This window comes from Condylura cristata, unplaced genomic scaffold, assembly GCF_000260355.1.
Source record: "Condylura cristata isolate star-nosed mole 26May11 unplaced genomic scaffold, ConCri1.0 scaffold00017, whole genome shotgun sequence".
Lineage (NCBI taxonomy): Eukaryota > Metazoa > Chordata > Mammalia > Eulipotyphla > Talpidae > Condylura > Condylura cristata.
The window spans coordinates 20,249,329-20,266,546 of record NW_004567118.1 but is presented as its reverse complement, the minus strand read 5'-3'; the positions used below and the strand labels follow the sequence as shown (position 1 = coordinate 20,266,546).

Below are 17,218 nucleotides of genomic sequence, written 5' to 3'. Positions count from 1 at the left end.
GTTTTTAAAGAAATCAGGGTGGCTTGCATCCCACAGAGATACCTGTTCTGATGTGTAGGTCGCTTCATCTTCTTGATTGTCATAAATACATTTTTGCTAATACAGCCTCCCTGCGGTCTTGCTTCTTCATGATATAAAAAGGCACAGGGGGCCCTCCCTAGTGGTGCAGCGGGTTAAAGCACAGCACTAAGAAGCTAAAGCCACTTCCGCATGAGTTCGATTCCTGCCTGCCCGGGAAGTGACCCACATGGCGTGGCAGACCTCTCCTGACCCGCCCACTGCTCCCCTCAGCAGTGTACTTCGTGGATCTGCCTGTTCTGCTCCCCACTCTGTCTCTGGTGAAGCCTCTCGCGGCCCCTGAGCCTCTGGCCTGTTCCACAGTTCTGTATGCACAAATAAATAAAACTGGAAAAAAAAAAAAGGGCACAGGGAAAAGCAGGTAGAGGGACTAGGCAGGTGAGGGGCAGTGTGGGCGCAGTTGGTGAACCTGAGCCTCCTGTGAGGCTACTTTCCTCCTCACTGCCCCTGTGAGGCTGGCAGGGCAGGGCAGGCAATGCCCTGAGAGGAGAGACTGCAATACTGTGATGGCTCTCAACAATAGAAAGTTCTGGTGAAGATGGTCAGCAATGTAGACACACCCACAGGGCAGAGCAGGGTCACTCTGATCCCAACAGAGCTCTTGTAGAGATCTTACCTGACAAGAAGGGAGGTACCATGTGAGAGACAGGAAAACAGTACTGCAGAGTAGAGCTGAATGAAGGAGATAAGTAAATTAGGGAAGCTTAAAAGGTTACAGAGCCAGAACTTTCTGATGCGAGAATCTCTGTGTTACACATATACTGGCCAGGAGTAGATTGGCTTCTGAGACACTGAAGATAGAGCTGAGAAAATGCCAGAGCAAAGTTGCACAGGAAGGACTCCACCAGTTTCAGGAAAGGAAGGGGCTGAGCCCCTCACTCCTCACCCCTCATGGGAGTCTCCCTCCTGTTCTCCCAGGGCCCAGCTCCAGAGTGAAGGCAGAAGCCCTGGGATATGTCAGGCAGATACTCCTGAATTGCCAGATCCAAAGAAACTGGTGCTTGAGACCATGACCTAGTCTAGGGTCATCACCTAAATATATTTTTTATTTTCTTTAAAATATTTTATTTACTATGCATACAAGAGCTGAGGTACAGGCCAGAGGTAGGGGCATGAGACAATTCATCAGAGACAGTGGGGGAGCAGAACAAGTAGATCTGCTGAAATACACTGCTGAGGGGAGCAGTGGGCAGGTCAGGAGAGGTCTGCTGTGCCATGTGGGACACCTCCCTGGCCAGGGATCAAATTTGTGCTGCAGGGGCTGCGGATAGTTCCCTTTGTGCCACCAGAGAGGCCCTAAATATATTTTAAATGTAACCACTTGATCTTCTAATAATACTGTCTTGGCAGGAATGAGAAGAAAGCACCTTTGAGAGGCTTAAACCTCCAGATAAGACAGATCCTTGACCCTGTGCAGTCATTCAGAGCTGCTACGTTCTCACATAAAAGGGCTATGCTAATGCCCCTGAACCCAGAGAGTTATGCCTGACCAGCTGACCCTAAACTCTCCCGTGTTAGGGGAAGGAACCAACTCCCAGCCCCTTTGAGGGGCTGAACAGAGGTGAAGCTATGTAATGCAGAAGGCAGGCGGGTGAGAGAGACAGAAGAGCATGCTTGTTTTTCAGCTTTGGACTTGCCCCAAAGACTTGGGGAACGTGGAGAAAGGTGGAGGAGACACGTAGAGACATCTGAAAGAGACATGTGGGTGAGAGACTGTAGGAGGGTTGATGTTAGCAGCCATTATCTTGACCTGTGCTCTGATTTTGCGGCTTTCACCCCAGACTTGTGTGGCCCCATCTGTCTAACCTCCCCACTTCCTGTGGCTCCCCATCAAAAGGTGTCTTAAGACTTGTCATAGGCTTTTGGGTCTCAGCAATCCTGCTTTGGGCTAACTATTTGCCTGGACAATTACCCAAAAGGATAAGTAATGGGATGTCTCACTGGGAAACTACTCTTCTCTCTTCTCTCAATGCATACTAATTCTATTAAAGTGCTTTCACACTAAGAGTCTGCTTTGTCTTTGTGGGCACAGATGCCTGGGCCGCTTTAGAGAGGGAAAATTAGAGGCCTCTGGGTCTGCACCTGGACATTTGCCTGGCACTCAACCCAAGTATTTATGGAAACCATCGGAATACATCATAAACACGACAGCATAGGGAATACTTCTTGAACAAATGAAATTTGTGAATGAAAAAAATATGAAAGTAAGCCTCTAAAACAAAAGTATGCAGTTTTAAAGAAATTGCCTTGACAATTATTCCCTAGGAAAAGGGGAAGTTCCTGGTTCCCTGCTCCATCCAAAAGGAGTTGGGCAGAGAAAAAAAAAGAGAAGAGAAGGAATCTAGAGAAGGAAGCAGGGTGGAGAGCCAGACCTGAGGAGCCTGCCCTGCCCTGTGACAAAATGACAACGTTCCTCATTGTGTAGAGATTGGGATAGAGATTGGGATACAGCAGCCTCAGCTACAGCAACCATCTTGTTCCAGCAAGGACCCCTGCCCTCCCAAAGTCAAATTAGCTAGTTGTCTACACTGGCTGGTGAAAGGAACAAAACCGGCCGAGACTTCAACAGATATGAGTGTCCCCATTTTGTAACTGGGTCCCACGAGTTAGCAATATGTGGCAACAGGAACATGAAAATAAAAGAACCGTGGGACTGGGCCTGTGTGTTGGAGGGGCGGGCAGGAGGGAGTGGGAGTGGAAGAGACATTCTTGAGGAAGACAAAACAGGAAGGTGGGAGCAGATGAGCAGGAGTGAAGTGTGAAGTGGAGGGATTTTCAAATGGAGGGGCCAGGCATGGATGAGTCTGCTGGGGAGAACCTACATGTATGCTAAGTCCACCATTGCACATGTGCTGATTACCGTAGTGAAGTGCCTCCTGAGGCTTTACAAGGGCTCCTCAGAACTCTGCAGGCTCCAGCGCAGCTTCTCGTGGGTATCCTTTCTTCAGAGGCTCTACGATGAAAGGTGTGGGCCCTAGAGGCTCAGTTTGCTTAGCTGAAACATGTCTGCATATTTTAGTATAAAATATATACTAAAATATATTTTGGCAGTTGTTAACAATTGAAGTTCTATACCTGTAAGCCCTTAATGTTTCATTAAATTTGTAGAAACATCTTGGACTTCTTCCAGTGTTGCCACTGAGATGAATAAAATATATCATTACATCAATGTTGCCTGATAATGGATTGCTCAAAAGTAGTCTTAGCCAAGAATAAAAAGCCCAGAAGTCTCATTGTGCAAAGATTAATAAAATGTTGCTTAAAACACAGATGCTGAATTACTGTAACAGAAGAAAACACTGCAAAATGTAAGTGTAAAACTTGGTGTTTCAGAAAGACAAAAGTGCAGGGTGAAAGGATAGTACTTGCACATTACTGAAATGGTGGCCACAAAGGGTCTTTTCCTGCTTAGGCTTAATTTGGTAAGAGGAGCAGGGTGGACTCCCAACACAGGAAAACAAAAGACCATTTCCATAAGTTGACAAGCAGGTCCAGAAAACTGCCTTTTTTTTTTTTTTAAGATTTATTTATTTATTCACACAGAACTGGGATACAGGCCAGAGGTGCAGGGGCGGTGGGGAGGCTGCTCCCCACAGAGACAGAGTGGGGAGCAGAACAGGCAGACTGATGAATACACTGCTGAGGGGAGCAACGGGCAGGTCAGGAGAGGTCTGCATTGCCATGTGGTCATCTCCTGGGTGGGGATCGAACTCATGCTGAAGTGGCTTTAGCTTCTTAGTGCAGTGCTTTAACCAGCTGCGCCGTTCTTGAGGTGACATTTCACTAGCTGGACCAAACGACCCACACAGACAGAACCCCGACTCCTGACTCTGGGAGGAGTCCAGGGACATTTCGTGTATTTGCTCTTTTACCCCATAAACACTGCCCAAAGCTCCATCCTTGGGGAGACTGACTTGAGAGCCCCATCTCTAGTCTCCTGACAGGTAACCTTACATTAAACTAGCTCATTTTTCAAAAGGTGGAGGCAAGGATTTTGGCTTCTATGCCATTAGGCAGCGGGTTTTCATTCAGCAACTTTATAGATCAGATAGAAGTCATTGATCAGAATAAAGAGATAACTTTCATGACTAATTAAAATTTTTTTTTAAAACTGGACAAGAGACTTGAATAGGGGGCCTTCCCTAGTGGCACAACAGGTTAAAGCACAGCACTACTGTAACAGGGTGGCCCCCAGGAAAAGGGGAGGTTTCAGACTCCCAGACCCATCCAAAAGGAGGGTGGAGCTGAGCAGAGAGAAGAATCTGGAGGGAGACTGAAGAGGACGGAAGCAGGATGGAGAGCCAGAAGAAGACCCGAGGAGGGCATATGGAGCAGAAGCTGCAATTGCTGCTTCTTGGTCCTGGATTGGTTGAAACAGACATGGGTGAGAGACCTGTGGGAGGTTAGCTATGGCAGTGTTTATCTTGATTTTGCTCTTTTCCTTCCAGACTTGTCTGGCCATTTCTGGCCCTTTTCTATGGGCCCCTGACAGAAGGTGCTTTGGACTTGCAGTGGGCTTTCAGGCCTTGCTTTGGGTCAACCTCTTTTGGGTAGACTTTTCCCATGAGGGGATGGGTAACTTTGGGTGTTTGATTTAGAAACTATATTCTTTGTCTTTTCTGTACTGCACATTAATACTATTACAGTTCCTTTCCATTAAAGGTCTTACATGTCTTGTCTTGACATGGCGGATGAAAGAACCTATTTAGAGAAACAGGTTTGGGAGTTCGGTGGTTACTCTCTCTCTGCCATGTAACACTATGAAGATATCATAGCTACTCCAGCAAGCGTTTGATCCCTCGCCAGGGGATGACCCACATGGTACAGCAGACCTCTCTTGTCTCACCTACTGCTCCCCTCAGCAGTGTATTTCAGTATTTCTGCCTGAACACCCCAATCTGTCCCTGGTGAATCCTCTCACCCCCACACCTCTGGCCTGTATCCCAGTTCTGTATGCAAAAATACACAAATCACCCCAGTTCTGTATGCATAAATTAAAAAAAAAAAAACTCAACTAGACTCTTCTCCAAAGTACACATACAAATGGTCAAGAAGCACCTATAAAGACTTTCAACATTACTATTGTGGAAATGCAAATTGAAACTATAAACATAAACCCTTCACACACATTACAATAGAGAAAATATGAAATAAATATTATAAATTATGCTTGTGGAAATATAAAGTGAGGCAGTCTAGTCAAAGTAGTTTGGAATTTTCCAAAAATCTTAAAAATGGTATTAGTATATGTCTTAATGTTTTCATACCTAAATATATAGACCTAGAATGAAACAGGCATTCAAGCTAAACAGCACACACATGTATACTGGCAGTGCTCATAACAGCCGAGGCAGATATGGTGCAAATGCCCATCAGTGGGTGATGTATAAACAAAAGGGGCAGGTCCATCAACTTCAATATTATTCTGCCATTTGAATTAGAAATTAGATTGGGGCAGCTGCTGGGGAAACCAGGATGGCAACTCCCCTAAGGCTAAACAAATTTCACAGGCGACACAGCAACCGCACGTCAGGAATACACCTGACAGGACTGATAGCAGCGACTCACACCTCTCTGTCCACCATGTTCACAGCAGCATTATGACAATGCACCGGCGTCTTTCAGAAGCAAGTGGTGTCCACGGGATGAACAAAGTAGAAACAAAATGTGGCTTAGACACAATGCCATATTCACTCTTAAGCAAGGAGGACTACAACCTGTAGGACACTGGGGCTCATTACACTAAGAACAATAAATTACCCAGACACAAAGGACAGGTGTAAGCAACTCCACCTAGGTGAGTACCCAGAGTAGTCAAATTCAGAACAAGCCTAGAGTGTTGCCAGGAGATGAGGAGAAAGAGGGACAGAGTGCTTCATAGATAGAGTTTTCAGTGGGGAATTGAAGAGGCTCTGGAGGGTGAAGATGCCAGCCCACCCACTCCACAGGTTAAAAGGGCTTAAAGGGCTGCTTAAGCTGCCATCTTGGCCATGCACTTTGGCCTTTTCAGTACAAAGTCCATTTGGCTCAGTTAATCAATTCCTCAACTAAAAGAACACACACTACCGCCCACCCTGCAAAGGTTCCTCTCAGGTTGAGCACGAGCAGGACGCTTAAGCCCCTGGGACACTGAGTGCCAGCATCACGTGCATGAGCAGGAAGGCCCGGGGCAGCCTTAGGCTGGTATGCATCTGTGCCCGAGACTGCCCGCGGGAGTGCCTTGCCAGTAAGGTCGGAACCAGATCCTCAGACTCATCTCCCCAAAAAGCCTAGATAACCTAAGCACACATTTGCCTCCTCATTTTTTCTCTTTGTTTTCCTGCCCTGAATAAAATCACTCAAGCAATAGAAAGGCCAGGTTTTCGCCTTCTCGGCGGCATCCTGTCACAACAGCCTGCTCGCGGCTCCCATTTGACAGTGTGGTGTCGCCTGATACAACGATTTATAAGCAGAGTAACCTAAACAAGGCAGCACCTGTGTGCCACAAGAGGAGACCAGATCGAGATGTGTCTGTCCACATGATGGAACGTCATCAGCCCCAGGATATTCCCACTGACAGCAAAATGGAAGGGTTTGAGGCACCCCTTTGTAGTAAAGCAAGTCAGAACGACAAAGACAAATACTGGATGTTTACACAGCAAGTGAGGAAACAAAGCAAAATACACTGGACTCCAGAAACAAGTCAGGCACTGAGGTGAGAGGGGAGGGGCTCTCCCGCCTGCAGCCAGGCAGGTGTCTCACAAATCCTCTCCCTTTGCAAAGCAGCAGCCCGCTCCTGCCCACCTGTGCCTAGGCAGGCGCCTCTATTTCTGTGTCCTAATAAATCTGTCCTTTTAAAATGAATTAAAAAGAAGAAAGGAAGCGAAAGAAAGGGCCAATGGGAAAGTGTACTGAAGGGTATTAGGTACTAACAGGTTTTACATTATGAAGATAGGTCTGGAAAACAGCTGGTTACAGAGCGGAGATAATCTAGACACTGATCTCGTGGGGTCTCTCTGAGGAGGGAGTTACTTGACAATCACCTGAATGAAGTGCTGCAGGACACACTCAAGCAGAGAAAACCCCAAGTGCAAAGCCCTCACACTGAACATGCCTCTTATTTTTAACAAGATCAATAGAGGAGGTGGGGAAATCTGAAGAAATTAAACTGAAATACTGGCCTGATTTTGTCATGGGTACATTATGATCCATCTTCATTTCATTCTTCTCTTGATTTAATAACACCAAAGAAGTCAGGTGTAAGTCTGAGGAAACAAACTGTTCAGCACCCATGCAGGTAAACTGGCTATGGAGATGGCCAAAAAGAAAGAAAGAAAGAAAGCAGGAACATGAGAAGCTATGTGGGAGAGGTCAGGCAGAAAGACCACCCAGTCTGTAGGCTTTGTGCACATTAAATCAATCAAGGGTGTGAAAATGAGAAGCATGGCAAGAGCCAAAAGAGACGTTTTCAGGCCATCCGGGCAGGTGCTGAAAGTTGAAACGGGCCTGTAGATCAGATTCTAACTCGGAAACCATGATGACTCACTAACTGGGGGCTTTGTGGTGCATCCCTGGAATATGTTGGTTAAATACAAAATGGAGCACTGTGATGAAAGTAGGATTCTGCATACACAATAAGGAGTATTTGAACTGCCATTAAAGTCTCCTGTGCATTTGAAGTAATGGAAAGTAAATTATTTTTCAAAAGCCTCTCCAGAAAAACATGTCTTCAGAGAAGACGCTGAAGTGGATACAAGGCTTGGCCAGACCCAATCCCTCCAATGTCTGCACCTGTGTCTTTGCAGGAGCCCGCATGTTACTACGAGGCACTGGGGGAAGATTCTGCAGTCTAGTGGACATTATGTCTTGGGTGTTGTAGATACCCAGCAGGTGGTAGAAATAGGAGCTTTTACATTTCAATTTTCACATCACGCCATGAAAAACATTAGAAAGATGAATTCAGTAAGGTTACAGAACACAAATTCGACATACAGAATTCAGCTGTGTTCCTATACCCCAATAATATCCCACCAGAAAGAATCAACTGGAAAACAAAGCCATTTACAATTCCATCAAAAAGAACAAAATACCTGAGAAAACATTTAATGAAGGAGAAAACATGTGCAATGAAACACTATAATACCTGTTGAGAGAAATTGAAAACATAAATAAGTGGAAAGATAGTCTGTGCTCATGAGTGGAATAATTAACATTACTGAAAGGGGCAGGCTGCCCAAAGCAAAGTACAAACTCACTGCAATCCTGGCCAGACTCCAATGGTATTTTCACAGAAGCAGAACTGACCATCCACAGCGCCCCCTGGAGACGCCAACACAGCTTGCGTGAAGCCGGAGGCATCTTGCTCCGGGTTAATCAGACCTGTTGATTGGACACAACCTTTCAACGGCGGCAGTTTATGATTAGTGAGGATTTGCGCCCAGAAGCAGCCTCGCCGATTTTATCCCGCAAACAAGAGTTTGATGCAGGTCGTACGGCTAGGAAAAGTGAGCCGCTGACGCGAAGAATGCAATTATTCTGGGAGGGAGGGGCTTCCGCTCCAATTTGTCCCAACCGAAACCTATGCTATGACTTGTCTTCTTCCTTTGTAAAGAACGCCCCGCAAAGATGCAAAAGCTGAGCGCCCACAGTTTAATCTTCATCTGCCTCCGGGGCCCACAGTGGGGTAGAGGCGGAGGGGGAAGGGTGTTGGCTCCACCTCCAGGCGGCAGAGGCGCAGAGCGCTACCGCGTGGGCACTGCTCAGACTCGGCGTCTGGGAGATGGCGTCACCCTCCTGCCGGCTAGACCTGGGGTGGGGAGGGGGGTTAACATCCCCAGAAAGTTTGCAATATCTTCCCCAAACCCTATTATCAAACCCACAGTCGGTGGAACAGAACCGAGAGCCCAGGAAAGTCCCACCAGGTGTCATCAATGTGCCCGGGAGGCGCCAGGAGCAGAGGGAAGGACGCGCTCTTCAGTCAATGGAGGGGGAACACCGAGGGGTCACGCTCAGGAATGAACCCGGACCCCTATATTCTTCAACTCCCCAATTTTCCATTTCCAACTCTTCCCAAACTGGGTTCTCCGATTGGACGCCCTTCGCAGACAGCCATACATAATATGTTCTCACCTTTCCTTTACTTTTGGCTCACTTCCTCCTCTCACTGCCCAAAGAGGTCCCCAGAATAAAGAGCAGATGAGGGCTCCTCCTTGCCGGGTCCAGAAAACACCAGGCTACGACTGGTACCAAACCCAACCTAACAGCAAGGAAGCGAGCTTGCCTTGGAGAAGAGGCACCGGAACTGTGTACGCATGCGCTGTCAGAGGGCAGCGCAGATGCAAGCACTTGTTTGCGTGGGCGGTGCGGGACGCACCCCCCAAGCACTTGTTTGCGTGGGCGGTGCGGGACGCACCCCCAACCCTTCTTCGGTGGCCACACCCACCCTGCAGTCCCGCTCTAGCCTGACAGTTTTAGAAACGCAAACTCAAATGTAGGCAAATATCCCATGTCTTTTTCAAATATAGTGTCAATTGAAATTCCAGGAAGGTACTAAAACGGAAACTTGCTCTTGGGCCTCGTTGGTGGCGCAGGGGTTAAAGCGCTATCAAGCTATGGGCATCCACTTCTATACAAGTTCGATCCCCAACTGACCAGGTAGCTGATCCACATGGCGCAACAGACCTCTCCGGTCCGGTCCCCTCAGCAGTCTATTTCCGTAGATCTGCCTGTTCTGCTCCCCATTCTGTCTCTTGTCGATGCTCTCACCCTCCGCTCATGGGGCTTACACCCCACACCTTATATGCATAAATAAATAAATCTTTAAAAAAATGTTTTAAAACCTTGTTCAAGATTATTTTATTTTTTTGCTCAAGATTATTTAGCAGTAACCACAGATGACTCAACAACTCCTCCTCCCCCGAAATGCTTTGCCTAGCATCAGGTCCTTTCCCTCCTCCCACCATTCTTCTCCCCCACTTACCTGTCCTCGCCACGAGGCAGTGCGCGCGCGCTGTGCCATTTCTCTGCACTTCTTCCCACAGGGCCTTTCCATACTCCCTGGACCTCAGTCATTCCTCTGGCCTTCATTCTCTACTGACCCTCTAATTGCTAGTCCCAACTGTGTGTGTGTGTGTGTGTGTGTGTATACATATGTTTATTGACTATAGGTAAAATTATATATATATAAAGCAAGCTTACATATATATATATGTAAACCCAATATATTAGTCTATATATTCAATAAATTACAGTGCATATACTCAATAAATTATATATATACACTGTAATTTATTGAGTTTTCATTTACATTTTTTCCTAATTATTTCTTACTATAAAGAAAGTGCTAGTGAACATTTTTACAAATAATTTATATGTATCTCAAAGCATTTGCTTAGGTCATTTCCGCTGAATACAATTTTTGTATCAAGCTGTATATTCATTTTTTAAAAAGGTTTATTTATTTATGCATACAGAACTGAGGTACAGGCCAGAGGTGCAGGGGTGGTGAGAGGATTCATCAGAGACAGAGTGGGGAGCAGAACAGGCAGAGTGATGAAGTACACTGCTGAGGGGAGCAGCGGGTGAGACAGGAGAGGTCTGCTGCGCCACGTTCTGAACTTCTGAACCAGCAGCAGCTAGCTTCGCAGTGCTGCGCTTTAACTCTTTGTGCCACTAGGGAGTGCCCAAAAGCAGTATATTCTAAATTTGGTTATCTGCAGAAGGATGTTTCCTCTCAGGAATGAATGAGAGTACATATTTCACCTCATTTTTGCCAACATTTCACTGTCTTTAAGGAAGTTGATAACTTTACACTAGAGCCAAGTACACAAAAGAAGTTTTATTAATTATGAGAACATTTAACTACATTAGACCTTCAGCAAAAAGCAGCATTAGCTCAGTAGCACTAGTGAATGAAAATAATTGAAACACCTCTGAATTTTAGAAGGTAAAAAAAAGAGTAAAGGAATAAAACGGTAGCAGAATAACATATCATACAATGAGATCGCATTTACTGGTCTCCATTGCAGCTGGGTGCATGATGGAATTCTAGCCACTTGAATGGAACCAGAAAGAAAGTATACTAATAAAACCTCCTACACCTCACCCTATTTTCCCATTCTTTGGCTGCTTGCAGATGACTCCATGGACACAGAAGAGGACAAAATCATCTAGAGATCCTTAGTTCCTAAATGGTCACTGGGATACCACCCAGCCAGAAAAACAATGAAATGAAAGGGGCATAGATTTTGGCATTCCATATGCTTCTATTTTAAATGTTGAGAAAGAACTAGTGGGAAGATGAACAACACAGTAGTGAATTGGACAAAGTCAATTAAGATGAAGCATATGGAATGCCAGGTTTCATATGTTATAGCTGCTGGTTCTTCTACTGTGACCATTACACATTATTTCTTGAAAGATAACTATATCCTAGAAACCTTGTTACATGTGTTATCTTTTCATTATTTAGTCTGTGCACCCATTCTATGCCATTCTTATTAATACCAATAGAATACAATTCCATCTTTAAAAAATGATTTGCCCATCATGTAAATTCTTCCTAAGATTAATGCTCTCCCAAGAGATAATTCTCAATAATAAATGAATACACCATGGCCTATGTATGGCTTCTGTTTATGTTTGCCATACTGTGTCCTGCTTTTTGGAAAATGCACTTATTATCTAAATGAGAAAGATAATTACATTTCAATAAAAACATCTAAATCTATCCTTTCACAGCATTAACAGTGTGATATCCATAGAAAGGAGGCACATGGAGAAGAGAGACATGAAGAAGCTGTGCTTGTTTCTTGGCCTTGTGCTTGTACCAGGGATCCGGCAAAAAGGAAGGAAACACTTGAAAGAGACAAAGATGTGGGTGAGAGACCAGTGGGGAAGCTGACAATGGCAGCCTTTCTCTTGACATAAATTTTGATTTAGCTCTTTTTCTTCCAGACTAGCCTGGTCCTTTCTGCCACTTTCCTATTAAACTGCTGCAGGGCAAAGAATGAGGGTGTCCCCCCCAAGCTCCCAAATGTGCCTACTTAAATAGGTTTTACCATCAACTGCATCAAAACAAACATACTCTAGTGTGTAAGCTCTTCAGTAGGAATTAACTTTAATACAATTAGTGTGCAGTAAAGAGAAAAAAGAATGTAGCTAAAATAATTTCCAATTAAAATGCCAAAATTACCCATCTCCTCATGGGTAAACTGCCAAACAGGGTTAGTCCAAAGCACGGTCTTGATTCTAAAAGGAGTTGATGTAGCTAAAATATTTGCATTACAGTTTATACAAGTTAGTTTACTTCCACTTTCAAGAAAGTGAGATGAGTTGATGCCAAGTGGATGCACACAACCTAACCAGTTTCTAGTTCTTTTGGTCTCTCCCCTATTGCTGTGAGAAGGTGGTCACTGCTCCAGGCAGGGGCAGGGCAGAAAAACAGGTGAATTTCTGGCAGCAGCTGTATCTGTCCCTTTCCTAAGGAAGGCAAACATTTTCCCAGAACATCTCTACCCGTGTCCTTCACATCTAACAGTGTTTTTCTTCTCTTGGCCAGAATCAAATCATTTGGCCATTACTTCCCATATGCGAGTGAAACAAGTGTATTTGGGTGTAAGAGTATTCGAGTTGCCTATTGGTTCAGCAGTGTCAACAACTGTAAGTCCATGTCCAAGGGAAAAAATGGACCAATTTCCCAAAATGTATTTTAAAAAGACTCCAAAATCTTTTAATATGTAAAACTTTGCTAAAATTAGTAGCTCAGAAACTATAAAATAGACATATTTTAAACCTGTTAAAAGGTAAAACTATGTGAACATCATACAAAATCAAGACAAGCAAGAGTTTCTAACAAAGGGGCTACTTACATTAATATATAAAATCTGTTAAAATTAACAAAATAAAAATAAAAAAAAGTGAACAAATGAGTTATAAAGGCAACACAGCATAGCAAAGTCAATGGACAAAAACACTTAAAGAAGCATATTAATGTGCAAATTAGCATAAAAGTTATTTTGAACTTGTAACGCTACTTGAGGTTAAAGAGAAACAAGTACTTTTAAAGAGGGGCTAGGAATACACTTTTAGAAATATAAGACGCTGCAGTTTTATTACAAAGAAAACTGGAAACTTTTATAAAACAAGAAAATGCAGTTCAATCCATCAGTCTAACTCCTGGAAGTATGTTAAAGGAAAATCTAAGCTGCAATGTCTGCCCACTAACCTATCACTCTATGCCATTTCTTGATGGTCATTATCAGATAATATCTCCAAATGACAAAAATGAACAAACAATAGCAAAATGGTTGAAAACTATGACATATACACATCATGTATTGTTTTCAGCCAGTTAAAAGGTTATTGTTCGGTGCAAGAGATGCAAAAATGTGGCTGTAATGTCTCCACTTTAAGAATGAAAACACACTCATGTGTGGATAAATAATAGTGTGTCTATGTTTTTGAATAAAAAGAAAAATATAAAGATATCTAGCATTGTTTATCTCTAAGATTGTTGCTGTAGCTGAAGCACACAGCTATGAGAAACTGAAAGAGTTTGTATGAGACAATACAAAATTCAAGAGATAGAATACAGCACAAAAGTCATTTTACACAAAGTTTTATGTGCATGTGTACAAATACATATATACATATATGTAACATATGTATTTGTGTATATATGTAATTACTGGATTAGTCTATTTGTACCAACTCATTCTAGAGATATGGACATTAATTAAAGCAAAAAACAAAATGATTTCTCTTGTGGAATTTGCTTTTGCAGAAAGACTTCTACTATATCAACTTACAGAACTAACTTCCACTATAATTGGCATTTAAAAGGCAAACTATCTACTTTACCTTTTGTTAATACAGTATTAACTTCTAGGCAAGAAGGAAGATTCTTTTGTGGGCCTCCTTCATCTTAAGAGGCAGTTGGGAATTGAGAAAAGGGTGATGGAAAACTCTTCTCAATAATTTATCTTATGTCCAATAAGGAGTTATGGACAAAGACTTCTTCCCATATAATATACATAGTATAATAGTCATAGGGCTTCCCTATATTATGAGCAACTCACAATTGACTTAATTTGACAACACTTTCTTACTTTTAGTAAACATATTTTACTCATGTATAAATACTGGCAAATATTACAAGTTGATTTCTGAATAAAGCTACCCCTACATGAAGTACATTTGTTTTGTCTCCCAGTAAAAACTTTACAACTTTCAGATAAAGGGTTTTCAGTCACTTTTATTAGCTTTCTTTTCCAAAATGAATTTCTGGTACATACTATATTTGAGCTCTTATTTCTCACATGTGAATTTGTTGATTTCAGTGGATGATTTCCTATAGTCACTATAAGATTTTTGCCCTTCATGAATTCTCTGTAGGATTAAGTATGATCACAAATAAAACCCTACTAAGATATTCTCCTCAGTGAATTGTTTGATGGATAATAAAATAGTAGTTTGAGTATAAGTTTTCTTACACTTACTGTATTCACAGAATGAGATTCCTTTTTGAAAAACTGAAGTTTAAATTAAAAATTTATTTGTAAAAATTTTTGAAAACAGTTTTGCTGTAAAAACAAATGAACTACGTAACCGTGCTGGCATTTAAAAACAAACCATGGCTAACACACACTACTGTCCCTAATGATGTCCATACCCCAAATGCCTCCAATATTTACTGATCTTGGAGTTCAACTTAATTAAGATTTATCTCTCCCATTCTACTTACAGTTTTCCATCACCCTTTTCTCAATTCCCAACTGCCTCTTAAGATGAAGGAGGCCCACAAAAGAATCTTCCTTCTTGCCTAGAAGTTAATACTGTATTAACAAAAGGTAAAGTAGGTAGTTTGCCTTTTAATATTAAATAATGTTAATTTTTGTTAAGGAATAAGAGAGCTATTCCTTAATATACTTGTGAAGTTGTACAATTATAGGTAAGCTATAACCTCTGGAATATAGGATTACTTGCTAAAAAGAAGTACTTGCTACTTCTTAATGAAATGTTGGTCAATTTTTAGGAAGCTTTTGACAAATTCACTAGACTTAAGGGGTAAATACTAGAATTAAGGTTCTTATCAAAAGGAGAGGCATGATACATTTCCCAAAGTATTAAGTCTTACTTTCTGGGAATACACATGGGAAAAAAATGAAAAAGACTCGCAGGAACTGAAGTACAGTTTCAAATAATCTCAATTTGTGATTAAGTGAAGGCTATCACACAACTGCCTGTGGTATTCCTATTGTTCTGAGCTTAGTTACCTGCTACACACAAAGGTAAAAGTTGGAAGACAATATCAACTAAACTATCCTACTAGCTCTACAATGTTGTTATGTAGACTCTGTTAGAAGATTTACAAGACAATCAAGCCCCCACCCCTCCCAAAAAAAGACAATCAGTAGAATACAGAATCAAGGGTTCTAGAAAACAGGGCTTTCTCTAGATGGAGAAGCAGAGAAACATAATGACCCTGATACATCTTTGAAGAGACAACAGAGGAATTTCCCAAAATGTAAAAGAGAAAATGTACCACTAAGCTTCAGGTTAAAAAGCACTGCAACCCCCTACAGGATGAATACATAAAAATTGAGGCACATCACAGAATAATTGTTGACATCCCAAAGACAGAGTTAAATTTTAAAGGAATGAGAAGTACAAAAAAGAACTTTACGGTCAAAGTTAATTAATTAAAAGCTATTTTTCAATCTAATAGTGGAAGACAAACTAAAACAAATCTCCAAATTTCTATTAAGATAGTGACTGCCAACTTGAATTCTATCCTCAATAATATCCTTCAAAATGAAGGAAAAATAAATGTGTTTTCCAACAAACAAGAACTTGTAGCTAACAAATTAACACTAACAGGTATTCTTCTATCAGAAGAAAAATAATTCTAGAGAGAAACAAAGGTCAAGAGAAAAAATAAATAATGAAAAGAGTACATCTGTGGATTCATTTAAGTGAGTAGTGACTGAAACAGCTACTAGCCATGTCAACTATATACAGAATTCAAATGCATGGCATTGATATTATGTAAGTGAAGACCAGTGTTAATGCTCCAGCTCTTCACTTTATCCAGAAAGTGGGGTGAGTATTCATTTATATAAGTGCCAATATTGTATTCATATCTGACAATAAAACATAAGGCAAAAACCTCATTAGATATAAAGGGAATATTTCATAATTAAGTTTCAATTAACCAGGGAGAGTGAAACCATTCTAAATCTCTGTGTGGTGTGGGTATATGCACACAGAGACTCAAAATATGTAAAGCATAAAAAGGACACATATTCTTGATGATTATAAAGTAGGTTTTTTTATATATGACAGAATAAAAGTCTAAGAATACAGAAGATCTGAAAACAGATCAATTACTGATAATTGGGAAGAGCTAGTAGTAGTACCCTTCAAAAGTGTTAACTATAGATTCCAAGAAAACAAGCTGAAACTCAAGACAATTATGTTCCACAGCAACCTCATAAGTAATGAATATTAAAGGATGATTAATAAAACAGGAAAGAAATAATTTTGCAAAGAAAAATCAGTAAAAGCACAGGTTTCTATGGACAAGACTGAGAATCCAAAGTGCTGATACCTAGATTTGTTACCAGTGGCTAAGTTCGATGAACACAGGGAAAATTCTAAAGTGACAAATAGTTGGTGGGGCTGCTATTTACATCATTGATAACTTTTGGGATATAGGACAGGTACATTCTATACCTCTTTGTGTGTGTTACCTGTTGCCACAGCAATTAAGGGAGCATATTGGTTACCTAAAATGCCTATAAATAAGACTTCTGATTTGCCAATTTCAAATTGTAAATGAAACTTTTTAATCCAAGTTTCCATATAATAATAAACAATGAATGATTTCCCAAGGAGGGGGAAGCAGAGTATTTTCTATCTTTAATATTAACTTTCATAAAAACTTCTCACTTCTTTTTATTATAGACTTGAATTGTCTAAACTTTTGCCTTGATTTCAGTATTTTTATGGTGTTCAACAATAAAAAAATTTCCTTAATGTGCTACTCAATAAGAAATTTCTTTGGTCAAAGAAAAATACCGGATGGTTTCACTCATAGCAGGAGTATAATGGACCAGGCGAGAAAATAACAAAAATAATGAACAACCATGGACCAGAGACA

At 41.8% G+C, this 17,218-nt stretch overlaps 1 protein-coding gene across 1 annotated transcript in view; it reads right to left on the bottom strand.

The window, feature by feature from the left end:
* Window positions 1-10,717: 10,717 nt before the first annotated feature.
* ZNF484 (zinc finger protein 484) overlaps window positions 10,718-17,218 on the bottom strand; it is a 22,518-nt gene continuing 16,017 nt past the window's right edge. The window contains exon 6 of the mRNA XM_012726525.1: window positions 10,718-11,913. The gene's annotated coding sequence lies outside the window, so the exon portion shown is untranslated. The remainder of the gene's footprint in view (window positions 11,914-17,218) is intronic.